The 12,120-nt window shown below is 37.5% G+C and overlaps 1 pseudogene; it reads right to left on the bottom strand.

The window, feature by feature from the left end:
* The window catches only part of LOC139727610 (uncharacterized), a 176,089-nt pseudogene that overhangs the window by 422 nt on the left and 163,547 nt on the right, over window positions 1-12,120 (bottom strand).

Genomic DNA, 12,120 nt, shown 5'->3' with positions numbered 1-12,120 from the left:
AGAAATCGGACATTGGTTAATCCAGAATGAATTATTCACACCTTGCAAAGAAAAGGGAACTTGACAGTAAATGTCTATGTGATGTCAAGGAGCATATCACACAAGATCCTGATATAAATCTAAAACAAAATGGTGGCAAGAAGAAAGCACACAATACACACTGTTACCAATACATGAAAGGACATGACACTAATGATACCATTATACACTGTACAATGCACAAGCACATCAAACTGCATAGTTTTACCCAGATTTTTAGAAATAAAATTGGAATATCATTATAAAAAAAATGAAATATCACATTTTTTTATACTGAAAGAAGTTTCCCTAAACTTAAAGTTAAGAGGGTTTTTAAAACCTACAGATGAATGTCAATTTTCTTGTGTGCCAGCATGAAAACAGACTTTGATGAGGGTGATGAAGCAATGAACTCATCAATAGAATAAGAAATCCAGTTCAACCATTCTAATCAATACATTCACTATTATCTACAAACTCTAAAATTATTTCCACATGCTGCAAGACCCCTGAATTGTTGTTGTTTTTGTTGCTTAAAGGCGCATCATGCAAGGTTGAATATTTGCACCAATATTTTTTATCAATAAATTCACATTCAAGCAGTAATTTTTGGGAAAAACTTAATGATGCTTCTAACTTCTACAGAACTATTTTGCATTGTGCATAAAACTTCCCAAAGGCCCCATAGGTGGCACCAGTCACTTGTGGCTGTTCTTTAATAACTATTGTCACTAAGATTTGTTAAAGGCTAATCATGTCTTTCCCAGCTATTTATAATGGTGTAGACATACAGTAGTTGTACATGGATATGCTTATGAAAAGATTGCAAGGAGGATATCGGAAGAGGTGAACACCAAATGCAAAGGTGATAGCTAAAGCACAATGCACGTACACCGAGAGCACTGAAGACCACATACAATGTATAAAGGTACTACTCTGGATTAAAAGGAAATTAAACCCAATATACATGTGATTGAGAGAATGTAGCGATAGAAAAACATACCAGTAAAGTTTGAGGAAAATCAGACAATCCATTGAAAAGTTCTGAATTTTTAAAGTTTGGGTGATGCTATCACTGGATAGGAAGACTGCTACAGTTTGTGATGTAACTTATGTACAACAATAAAAAGAAAATTTAAAGGGAATTCTACTAAATTTCATTTATAATGAAAAATACACATTCCCTCGATTTGCCACTGACATACTATATGTTTAGGGTTAAGTTATTCCCCTTGCTTTCTGAAAGAGGTAAGCAAAGTGATTACTCATGATGCTAGAAAAGTGAAAATATATTGATTTTTGTAAAAAATATTTTTGTTTAATGTTGTCCATTGACATGAAAAAGTATGTAGTCTTCTCATCCAGCAATGACTGCATAAAAACTTTACAAACTTCATAACTTTAGAAGGGATTGTCCTATTTCCCTCAAAGTTTGCTGATGTGTTCTCCTACTATTGCTTCATTCCCTCTATTCTCATAGATTATATATCTGGGTTTCATTCTCCTTTCAGACAGTGAGACACGATACTGTGGTAGGAACATTGAAAGGGGACCATAATGCAGCTCTGTTGACATTCCACAATGCCCCTCAAAGGATGTATTGGGACGTATATATGTATCATCCTGTGAAACTTAGTAGATGCATCTTAACTACATAGTAACAGATGTACACTACTGTAAGCACTCCATGCTTAACATTTAGATATAATAATAATAATAATAATAATAATAATAATAATAATAATAATAATAATAATAATAATAATAATAATGATAATAAAAATAATAATAGTAATAATAATAGTAATAGTAATAATAATAATAATAATAATAATAATAATAATAATAATAATAATAATAATAATAATAATAATAATAATGTCTTATTTACACAGGGAAGCCTCTTTAGTGTTGCCACTGTTCTACCACAGGGCACTGCCATTACTATTACCCTAGCGTTGCCAGGTACCCATTTATACACCTGGGTCAAGAGGGACATGGTGGGTAAAAACATCTTGTCCAAGGACGTAAGATACAATTGTATGAATTGTATGTGAATTTTGTTATCTTCCTTTTGTCACAGTATCATGTCAAAAATAACAGGGAAAGTCCCAACAAGGGAGCAACTGGAACATAAAAGTCTGCATGCATACCATTCAAGCACTGCGTGACTAAAGCCAACCCAGAATCCAGAATAGAGAGCTGTGAGTATGTACAGCTATGGTCGTACTTTTGCCCCTATCTCAAACATTCTTTCATGCTAAATTAAGTTTCTAACGAAATTAGAATTGAATGGAACATGTATGGTTACAATATGTCAAGTCTTGATTCCATAAAAAATGATGGATTTATGCAAATTGCATTACAGGGCAGGTCAAAGACAGACACTGGTAGCTGAAAATTTTTTGATGCGAAATCAATGAAAAAGACTCCATTACTCTGGTAATTGACTTTGAAGGCTAATGGTATTATTGTTATAGTGTAGTAGCATTATTTACACATGCTTTATGACTTTGCATGGATACTTCTCAATGTGCCTTCCCCAAAAGTATGATAGATTTGCTACTTCGAATATCAGCAAAGCTTTGACCTGCCCTGTTTTAGAAACAGAGGGCACAGCTGACCACCAATATAGCGCATCGACAGGGGGGTTGATCTGATCCCAAGGGTGGGGGGGGGGGGGGGGGATAAGAAAGAAAAGCTCTGAAATTGAGAATAATAGCAAAAATATTTAGTATTGATGATTCAGTATTTTTCCCCTTTTTCCACAAGGGTACCGTTGGTTTCCTTCTCAAATATAACTTCAATGTTCCAAAATCTGAGGACCATCAGCTCTATTTGGTGTTTTTTTATTTTTCATGTGGCCTTTTTCAATCAAATGATAAGTCATAATACATATAAAACATCCCATCCTTAATGCAGTATCCTCATTCCATGAAAATCGAGGTTACAGCCTGTATGTTTGATTCCAATATTTGATTTTACACCAAACTATTTGTGCAACAAGGCCTTCATTTTCTGCACAAATCATGACATTTCTTGGATGCTTACACTGTGTTTTGCAGTTGGATTAATATGTTTCCGGATGATTTCATGCTGTGCAAAGTTTAACTGAATGCATTCAAGACTATGTAGGTGGTTAAATTCCTGGTACGGTATTTCCGGTAAGTATCAACATGCTACAAAACATGCATATTAAGTGATGTTAGTAGAAGTTGTTGTGTCTACTGAAATGCCACTTACAACACAGTAACCAATGTGTCTATTACTGATCACAGGAATATCACATAACTATTTGGAAAAGTTCCACGTCCATGATTTCTCAAACCCCATAGTGTGCTTTGTTTGTCAATTGGCAGATACAATATACATCTGGAAACTAATTGTCGATGAGTAGATATATCCTAATCCCCCCTAATCCAAATTATGCCACCATGGCCTTACTGTTGGATTGAGGTGCTCAGCTACACATATGCCTGAGTGGGGTGCTAAATGCCGATGAAAGTGCTTGGCAAGTAATAAGCCAAGTGCTTGGGTACATGAAGGGTGAGGGTCCGATCAATTACTGCGTAATGAGGACTGTTACCACTAATTTAGCAGCTATACTTCTCAAATAATCACAGCCTGCATAGCTCTCTTTCTGTGTCCTGCTATTTCTATCCTGAAAAAGGATGACAAGTATTACAAAATAAAAAAAGGATGAATCCTTAACCATGAGTAACTGCTGACATTTAAACTTGTAGCTCGGCCCTTCTTTAGAGTAAAGGAATAAAGATGCCCAAAGTATGTCAAACCTTCCTGTCAGAAATTAGCCTGAGCAGGTTCACACAGAGAATTGGGTTCATGGAAGCTCACAAGAGGTATGCAAATAAACCAACAATTTTTAATATGATAACATCACACATTTGTGCTCCCTTTTACCCCATTGCATATAAAAATATACATGATGGGTGGTGTGCAATGTCTTAAAGGAAATTGCAGAACCTCTCTGGAAACAGGGTACCCTGCTGAAGACATGCAACCAACCCTACAGAAACAACCAGAGAGTCAGATAGTAGAGTGGTACGTATAGCTGCCAGCCTTGTCAGCCATCTTGGTGGAGCCAGACAGCTTTCAAGATTAATGGGGACTCCCCCTTTTTGGCTGATGAGCAATAAAAATCATGCAAAAAGAAGCCCCCCCCCCCGGCACAAGCACTGTACACATAAAATGTCTTGGATTAACGGCACTACATCTATTTTGCCAAGAGTCTGTAACCTCCATTTGAAAAGAGTATTGCATGAAACACAGGAACAGACAGATGATCTACGTATCTCCCCTACACCAGCCCCATCATTTCCCTTCTACACTGTGTCTGCAATTACATGATAATGAAGAAGCATACATATATAAGCAATCGTTAGTTTCATGATTAGATACATGCATTATTTGGCATCGACCGTGAAAGTGATGTGAAGAATTCATAAGTTATGAAAATACTGAAGAGATCAATCTGTGTACGTCAAATTTGATTTCTCTTTGCATAAAGAAAGTGTTTGGTAACACACGAGATACAATTGAGTGCGAATAAGAGAGCCTACAGTGTATGTTTTGACTTAGAGTAATATTCAATTCTTGTCTCTTCAGAGATTATTAATGTACAGGCAATTACAAATTCCATCGCAAAGCTTGAAATCAAACATCTTCACAGGTAATAGCTAGGGAAAAGCTTGTATCATTCTAAATGATTGCTACAGAGTAAATGCACAGGCAAATTATGTAAAGTGTCAAGCACCGAGTACATGTGTTCTTAAAAACAGAGGGAAAAGGTGAGAGTCAAAGGACCTCCTACCAATTATCAGGACTCCTTGAAAAGTACAGGAAAAGTTGTCATTCCTTCAACCCGTCCTTCAAAGTTTGTGTCTTTGTTTTGTTTACTTTTCAGATTTCTAGATCAAATCCTTTGATTGATTACACAAGTGCGAGAGAAAGAATGAGATGATCCCACTCCAAAAATAAATCGTATAATTTTTTTTTTTGTCATAATTTTTTTTTTGCCAAAAATCAACACAAGTGATTCCAGTTAAAACCAGGCAGCATAGTTGTAGAGATTTGGGGGTGATTTCAGGAGACATGCAGGTAAAAGGGATATGGATATCGTATCCCAGTCCCAACAAGTTGTCACAGAACAAACATCATGGGAGGATCACAAGAAACATGAGAGGAGGAAAGAACACAAGGGGGAAAAACAAACAAACACACAAATAAGTAATGTGAAATTTTTCTTGTACATATAGCAAATGCCATGCTATCAAACACATACAAATTGAAAATGATAGAGGTGCTATAATGTTTTGTGATTTTATTTTAGATGAGGCTAAAGATGTCACTCATTGCAGAAATAGCAATCACTCACTCATATTTATTCATTTATTTTTTTTTTTTTGCTTGTCTAGCAATGTGTGTTCATCAAGAAATTATGAAGATCACAATGTTCTGTGCACCACTGCAATGCTTTGCCAGGTGATGTGTTGATGATCCCAGGCCCAGGGTATTACACCCCTCTTACAATGCCAATCTGTCAGAGTGTTACAGTGGCACGAGAAACATCACGATCTGCATATATTCCTTGTTGACTATACATTGCGCAACAAGTGAAAAATCATTCGGGAATGATTCTGTTACATGTATTGTAGGTGGTGCAATAATAAGCGTGCAGAAATGACATGCATGTTACAGAATGACACTGATACGGATAATGAGACGAATACTTCATTCATTATAAACTTCAAAATATCAGTGGTATACATAATAAAGTTTGACAATAAAACATAGATTGGATTATATACACTGTGTATTGACTAAATATAAATTTACAGCTATATTAATTTAATGCTTTGAAAATACTGAACATGGCCTGTGCAGACAACATGGTGACGATGGCTACAGCTGTATGTATTAAAAGAAAAAAATGTGGTTGTCAACAAAAAGCTTCTGCAGAAGCAGATCATATCTAAAGCAAGAAATTTGCATTAATGGAGAGTAGTGAAAAAAAAATCACATTACACAAAGTATTTGTAGCCATCAAATCTTGTCAAAAATTTGTAAAATGTGCAATGCGCAATGATGTGCACTGCAAAATTTCTGAATACACTCAAAACCAAGTCAAAGCATTGATACAGACTAATTAAAATAATCAAGTCAAACAAGCATATGTTTAAAAAAAAACCAAACATTTTGATGGTACATAAAAAAAAAAATAAAATAAGAAAGTATCAAAATTATATATCATATGACGGCTTCATGCGATTAAAGATTAGTATCAATTCCATTCCAATATGATGTTAGTAATGTGTGCGTTTCCAAAAAAGTCATGAAATATATTCCATATATTATTGCTTTTGTTTTTTGATTTACCAGAAATGTCACAAAATCAGTATCTGACATCAATTTGCCACTTGTTATTCAAAAATTATAGGTAGAATTTCTTAAGTGTATGCCAAAATCAGAACTCATCTACTAACAAAATGGAATTTTGGAGTAAGTACTTTTTTGACAGAGTCAATTGAACTCAACAGAACAGTTTGACCCTGAAAAAAGAGAGGCCCAATTTGGATGTAATTTTGCAGGTACATTATGTTAGCCCACTTTACTTTTTAGGGACAATTAACCCTTGAACAACCAGAAGCATCACTTCTGATGGAACTCCTGGTGTTTTGAGGTTTAAACATCGATGCATCCTAGCCTAGGGTCAGCTGGGCCCCCTGACTCACTCATGCGAATCCACCTATTGAGGTCCTCTATGTCAATCAGTCTTGACTCCTGTTCCCTCTTGTAGGAGTCCCTCGCCAGGAGACACTGCACCAGCTCTTCATTCAGCCCTGAGGAAGGGAGGGGAAAGACACAACTTATGGCTCACTAGGAGTTCTTATGCAAACGCATGTGATACATATTGTAGATTTCATCTATGAATTATGGACTTACAGTACCTCTATGATGTCTTTTTCTTTTTAATCTTTCAAACAATTTTTCAATCAGTCTGAGAAATGAGTGTACTATAACAAGTTCAAATTAAAACAACTTTGTAAGAGTCTCTCTATTATTATTACTATTAATGGATCAAGAACCTACCCATGTATCAGCTATACAGGATGATTCTGGTTTCTGGTCCAGTTAAATGTGCCTTTTTGGCTAATTTTGTCATTGGTTTTGTGGATTTCCTCAAACACTGATCACAAGTTATATGTAATTCACATTAAAAATGTCTTTCTAACCCTTGAAACAATAACTTTACGATATGATTTACGAATATTTGTGTGACATAAAAACAGTCAAAGTGAGTGTCAGTTTGTGTTGGTATTTTGACAGTAGGCATGTAGTAGTCATGGTCTGTTTTCAACATCTTTTAATACCTTGCCTTAACATACATCCTTTCCCCGATTTTTGTGCTATTATTTGTCTGTTTATTTCATTTTCCATCTGAGAAGATGGTTGGTTAGCCCATATATTCAACTGCACTAGCTGGTCTTCAATGGGGTCCAGTTGGATGCGAGGCAGGACCACTTCACCGGGTTAAACATCCTGTTCTATGCTATGAATGAATGAAGTGGGATATGTTACGTACATGAGTTGTGACTCTCTCACACACACAGGACCTGCAATTTATGTCCTATCCGGGGGACAGAGTGTTTTGCCTCCTACTAGAGGGGACGGTATGATTACACACAACATTACTCAGAATAGACTTGGGAATTGAACCCGGGTCAGTTGGATTGGAAGACAGACGTGCTACCGACTGAACCAGATTACCACCCTTATACAGTATGTCTGATTTGAGGAGACAAATGTAAACATTACACCATATAATGAGTGCGCGTGAAGGACTTACTTTCTATTTGTGAGTGGAGGTCATTGACGATGATTTGGAGTTTACTGATGGACATCCTGCTGAGAGCCTTGTACTGGAACCGCTTTCCGAGGAGGCTGATCGGGAAGTCCCCAAGTCCAGACACCTGGGCCTGTTACATACACAATAGTTTACAAATAGCCAGGTATTGTATACATATTCAGCAGTTTGCCACAAATAGATATCAGTACAGAAGTCATAGGCAAGAAAACATTTGTCTCCTTATCATAATGTCGGTACTGTAGTCTTGAATATTCATGCACAAGTAACATAACTCAGTGATTTGTACTTTTTTATTATTATTATTATCATTTTTGCTATTTACACTTTGTACATGCACCTTACTGGGTTAATTCTTCAAATACAATGTATCCAAGCATAAAAAGTGTGATGTCCCAAATGACACTTCCAGCAATCATGAACGTAGTGGCGTGTGCTAACTGAACAGATTTTTCACTTTGTTTCATAAGGACATGACGCGAAATGAAATATAAATTCTTTGAGACTTTACTTTGTGATATTATGTTTGTGACACAATTCTGTTATCATGGATGAATGCAGCACCATCAAAGTACACAAATAAACTACCACTTATCACACATTTAAGACAGGCAGTATAAAACAGCCATTATTTACTTTTGAAATACAAATACATTCCCTATGCACTGAAACGTCTTCCCCAAATTTTCCTCTTATCCTTGGGCTGCGCAAGAAAATCATATATTTTCATTCAAATTGAAATTGGTAATATATACCAAGTATTCTTGCAACCTACATATACATTGTAGATATACATGATTTCAGCCATATCAGGACAACTACCCCCATTAACGATTACCTCCCGGGCTAAACACACGCTAGTGACAGGGTTAGGGTAAAGATTGGGGTAAGTGTTAGAATTTGGGTTAGAGTCAAGGTTAGGTTCAACATAAGGGCATTCAGACACACACAAAAAAGGTGTGCTATATCTATACAGGGCCAACTATCCATACGAGAACTCTGTGGTTTGAAAAGGGAGGGTATACAGTGTGTGTGTACCAGCTCTGACGTGGGTGAGTTTTTTCGCTGCTGTCTCTCTAGTTCCATCTGGAGCTTGGCGAGGGGCTCAGCCTTGGCCCAGGCTATCCTCGCCTCTTCCTGGAGCTGGGCTTTCTTTGACTCAAAGTCCTCGATGTCCTCAAAGGTTACTGACGGAGCCTGGAAAGGTCATGAAATCACAGAGACATGCAGAATACCATGACTTTACATGTGCCATTGAATCTTTACACTCTTACACTCATGGGCAATTCTGTCTCGTGACAACCCACCAAGAGCAACAAACATTAACACTTTACACATTTCTTTAACAAATGCACATTTCAGCTCCTCATACTGAAATCAGAATGTTCACATTGTCATGGGGGGGGGGGGTTGAATGTAGGCCTATATTTTGATGTACATTTTACAGATTTGTGTAGACAATTTATAATAGTTTATTTTAAACACTGCAGGACTGCTTTAGTTGTCTCTCTTGCAAAGCGAAAAGACGGTTCCTAATACACATTTACACTTTACACATATCTTTAATTCAGAGCTCATGGGCAATTCTGTCTCTCGACAACCCACCAAGAGCAGTAAACATTTACACTTGACTTTACACATTTCTTTGACCCGTTCAGGACGGTTTGATTTTGCTACAACACGCATTTCCCATAGACGCTTCCCAGAGTATACTCGGGACTTATCTTCAACGGGTTAATGCACAGCTCATGTGCAATTCTGTCTCTAATAACTAATCAAAAGCAAGAATCATATTATATATGTACAGCATTCAAAGGAATATTGTGTGATGGCGCAGCTTTCCCACACTCAAGAAAGCACTCAGCCACACTGTAGTCTTGCCTTGGGTGAGGCTACACTCCCGGTACTGCTGGCGCTGCATTCCCGGCTGAAGAGAAGGCGGCTGTCCCGGTTCCCGATGATGGGTCCCGGGATGTTGGCTGTGGCGGCGGCCATCGCCGCAGCGGCCTTTGACCCCTCGTCCTCGTCCGACTCCTCCAGGTTCTCATTCACGAAGCAGATCTGGAGGTTCATGCCGCCCTGCAGCCGGGCCGACAGCTTGTCCCGCCCCTTGCCGTAAATGTCGCCCTCGGCCTCCTCGTCTGCGCCCATGGCCAGCTTTCGCAGGATCTCCTGCCGCGAGTTTTTCTGAGTCTACGAAAATAACGCATGAGGAAACACAAAAACACATAAACACAATAAACAAATAAATAATTAGTTTCAAATGTTGAAAACAGAAATGAGCTTTATCATTATCATAAAGTGAAATATAGTTTGCTTTCCACATCATCATATTTTTCTTCTGCAATACCAGTACAGTGCAAAAGTTAGTATAAAATACTAAAAAAAAGTTTATAAGAATTACAAAACCAGTCGACATTATAGCATGATGTTTCACAATCAATTACGAATGTGCTTACATTTCAAATACAGAAATATTTGTCAGACTGACCTTAAGTGATTATCACATATACCACAGGTGATGAAACAAGTTTAAAGTGCTTTGGCAGTCATCTCAAACTTATGTACATTATCAATTTCAAGATTCTTTCTGATAGACTTCACCTCTACACTATGTGAACTGGTACAGTATGTAAATACAGCAGAATGCACACTGAAAATCTAATCTCCTAATCTCATCTTTGATGGAAAAAGACAGTAAAACAACTACCCCAATGACAAATGTATGAGCGCACTAAGAGTTGAGTACTGATAACAAGTGATTAAAACCCGATACGATTAAGAGACCATAGTTATACTTTTCAATATATACAAATCTGTGAGTGCTCTGGTGATCAAAATTTAGCCTTTAATTGATTGATCCATTCTCATTGACTTGACAAGTTTACAAGTTACAAATTCGTTTGGTTGCTGTATCACCATATACAAACTGTATATGCCTACTCAAAGTAGTTTGTACACGCACAGTCACATCACAGTCAAATGGAGAAGGATGCTTTCAGTTTTGGTCAGTTCTGAGACACGCGGAAGTGAATAAGCAAAACTGTTGTGACAGACCTCTTTACTTGCCATGGCTGTTGGCTGGTATAAAGTTCCAACACACTGGGAAGACAAATGCCACAGAAGTGCAACAGGAGGGGAAAACCCCCCGTAGGCAATCAAGGCGTGTATGTGTAGATGCCGATCGCACCAGCGCTCCACAAAACTAGCCCAAATTATGGCAAGGGAAACCATAAAAATTACAGCAAGCTATAGCCTCCGAGCTCCTGGCGTGAATGTTGTTACACCTGACAGTGTTACCACGGCAGAACGCCACTTCCTTCCTCAGCGAATTGCTCAATTATGATGATTTCCTCTCGCGCCGCTTTCGATCTGCCTCGCACTTGGACTCTGATACAGACACATACCCCGAACACTCCGAGGAAGCTGCTCTCATGCACATTGTACAGCATGAAAGTACATTTTGTTATTGCAGTAGCCACATGACTGCTTGAGAGTACGTCCTTACTTTCACAACTACCCAATGTATTTCTTAGAAGGAAACAGAAGAAGGAAGTGACTTTCTGCCACCAACTGTAACCTACTTCTGAATCATTTCCGTGTCAAGTTTGTTTATACCGTATTACAAAAAAAAAGAAAAACAAAACAAAACAAAACCCAAACAAAGCCAGAGGTTATATGAGACAGAGGATGATCTGTAACAATGACGTACTTTGGATTACTGAGAAGCTAAAACTGGACAGATGAAAACTGACTGGCTGTTACTCAGCAAGAATTCTTACTTTGACCATGACTATTTATACTAAACTCAAATTCTTTTTATGCAGACCCTCGTACATTATAGTTACAGAAACAAATTGGTTCTCTAAAACTTCTTAACAGTCGGGTAGAATATCTAACACTTATCTAGTGGAGCGAGAGAGAAAAGGGGAAAGATCTTACATCCTGCCCATATATCTTTTAGCAAGAAATGGGGGAAAGTCTATCAAAATTAGCATGATGTCACAATGAAAAACCCAAACTTGAAGCCATACATTGTTCTTGTCCCTTTTGTTGTACTCTCTAATGTGCACAATAATATTCAAGTCCAACTGTGCACAGTAAAAAAAAAAATAACACGAAAAAACAAACTCAGGGACTTGCATTGCCCCTGTATTGTTCCATGAATGCATTAATTGAACATGACATACAGTAATTTGTTTTTCTCTTTGACATGC

The sequence above is a fragment of the Diadema antillarum genome, unplaced genomic scaffold (genome assembly GCF_040938485.1).
Source record: "Diadema antillarum isolate AM-2024a unplaced genomic scaffold, OU_Dant_1.0 seq00000136_RagTag, whole genome shotgun sequence".
Classification (NCBI taxonomy): Eukaryota; Metazoa; Echinodermata; class Echinoidea; order Diadematoida; family Diadematidae; genus Diadema; species Diadema antillarum.
Note: the sequence above shows the minus strand (reverse complement) of the source record. Positions and strands in the feature narration are given on the sequence as shown.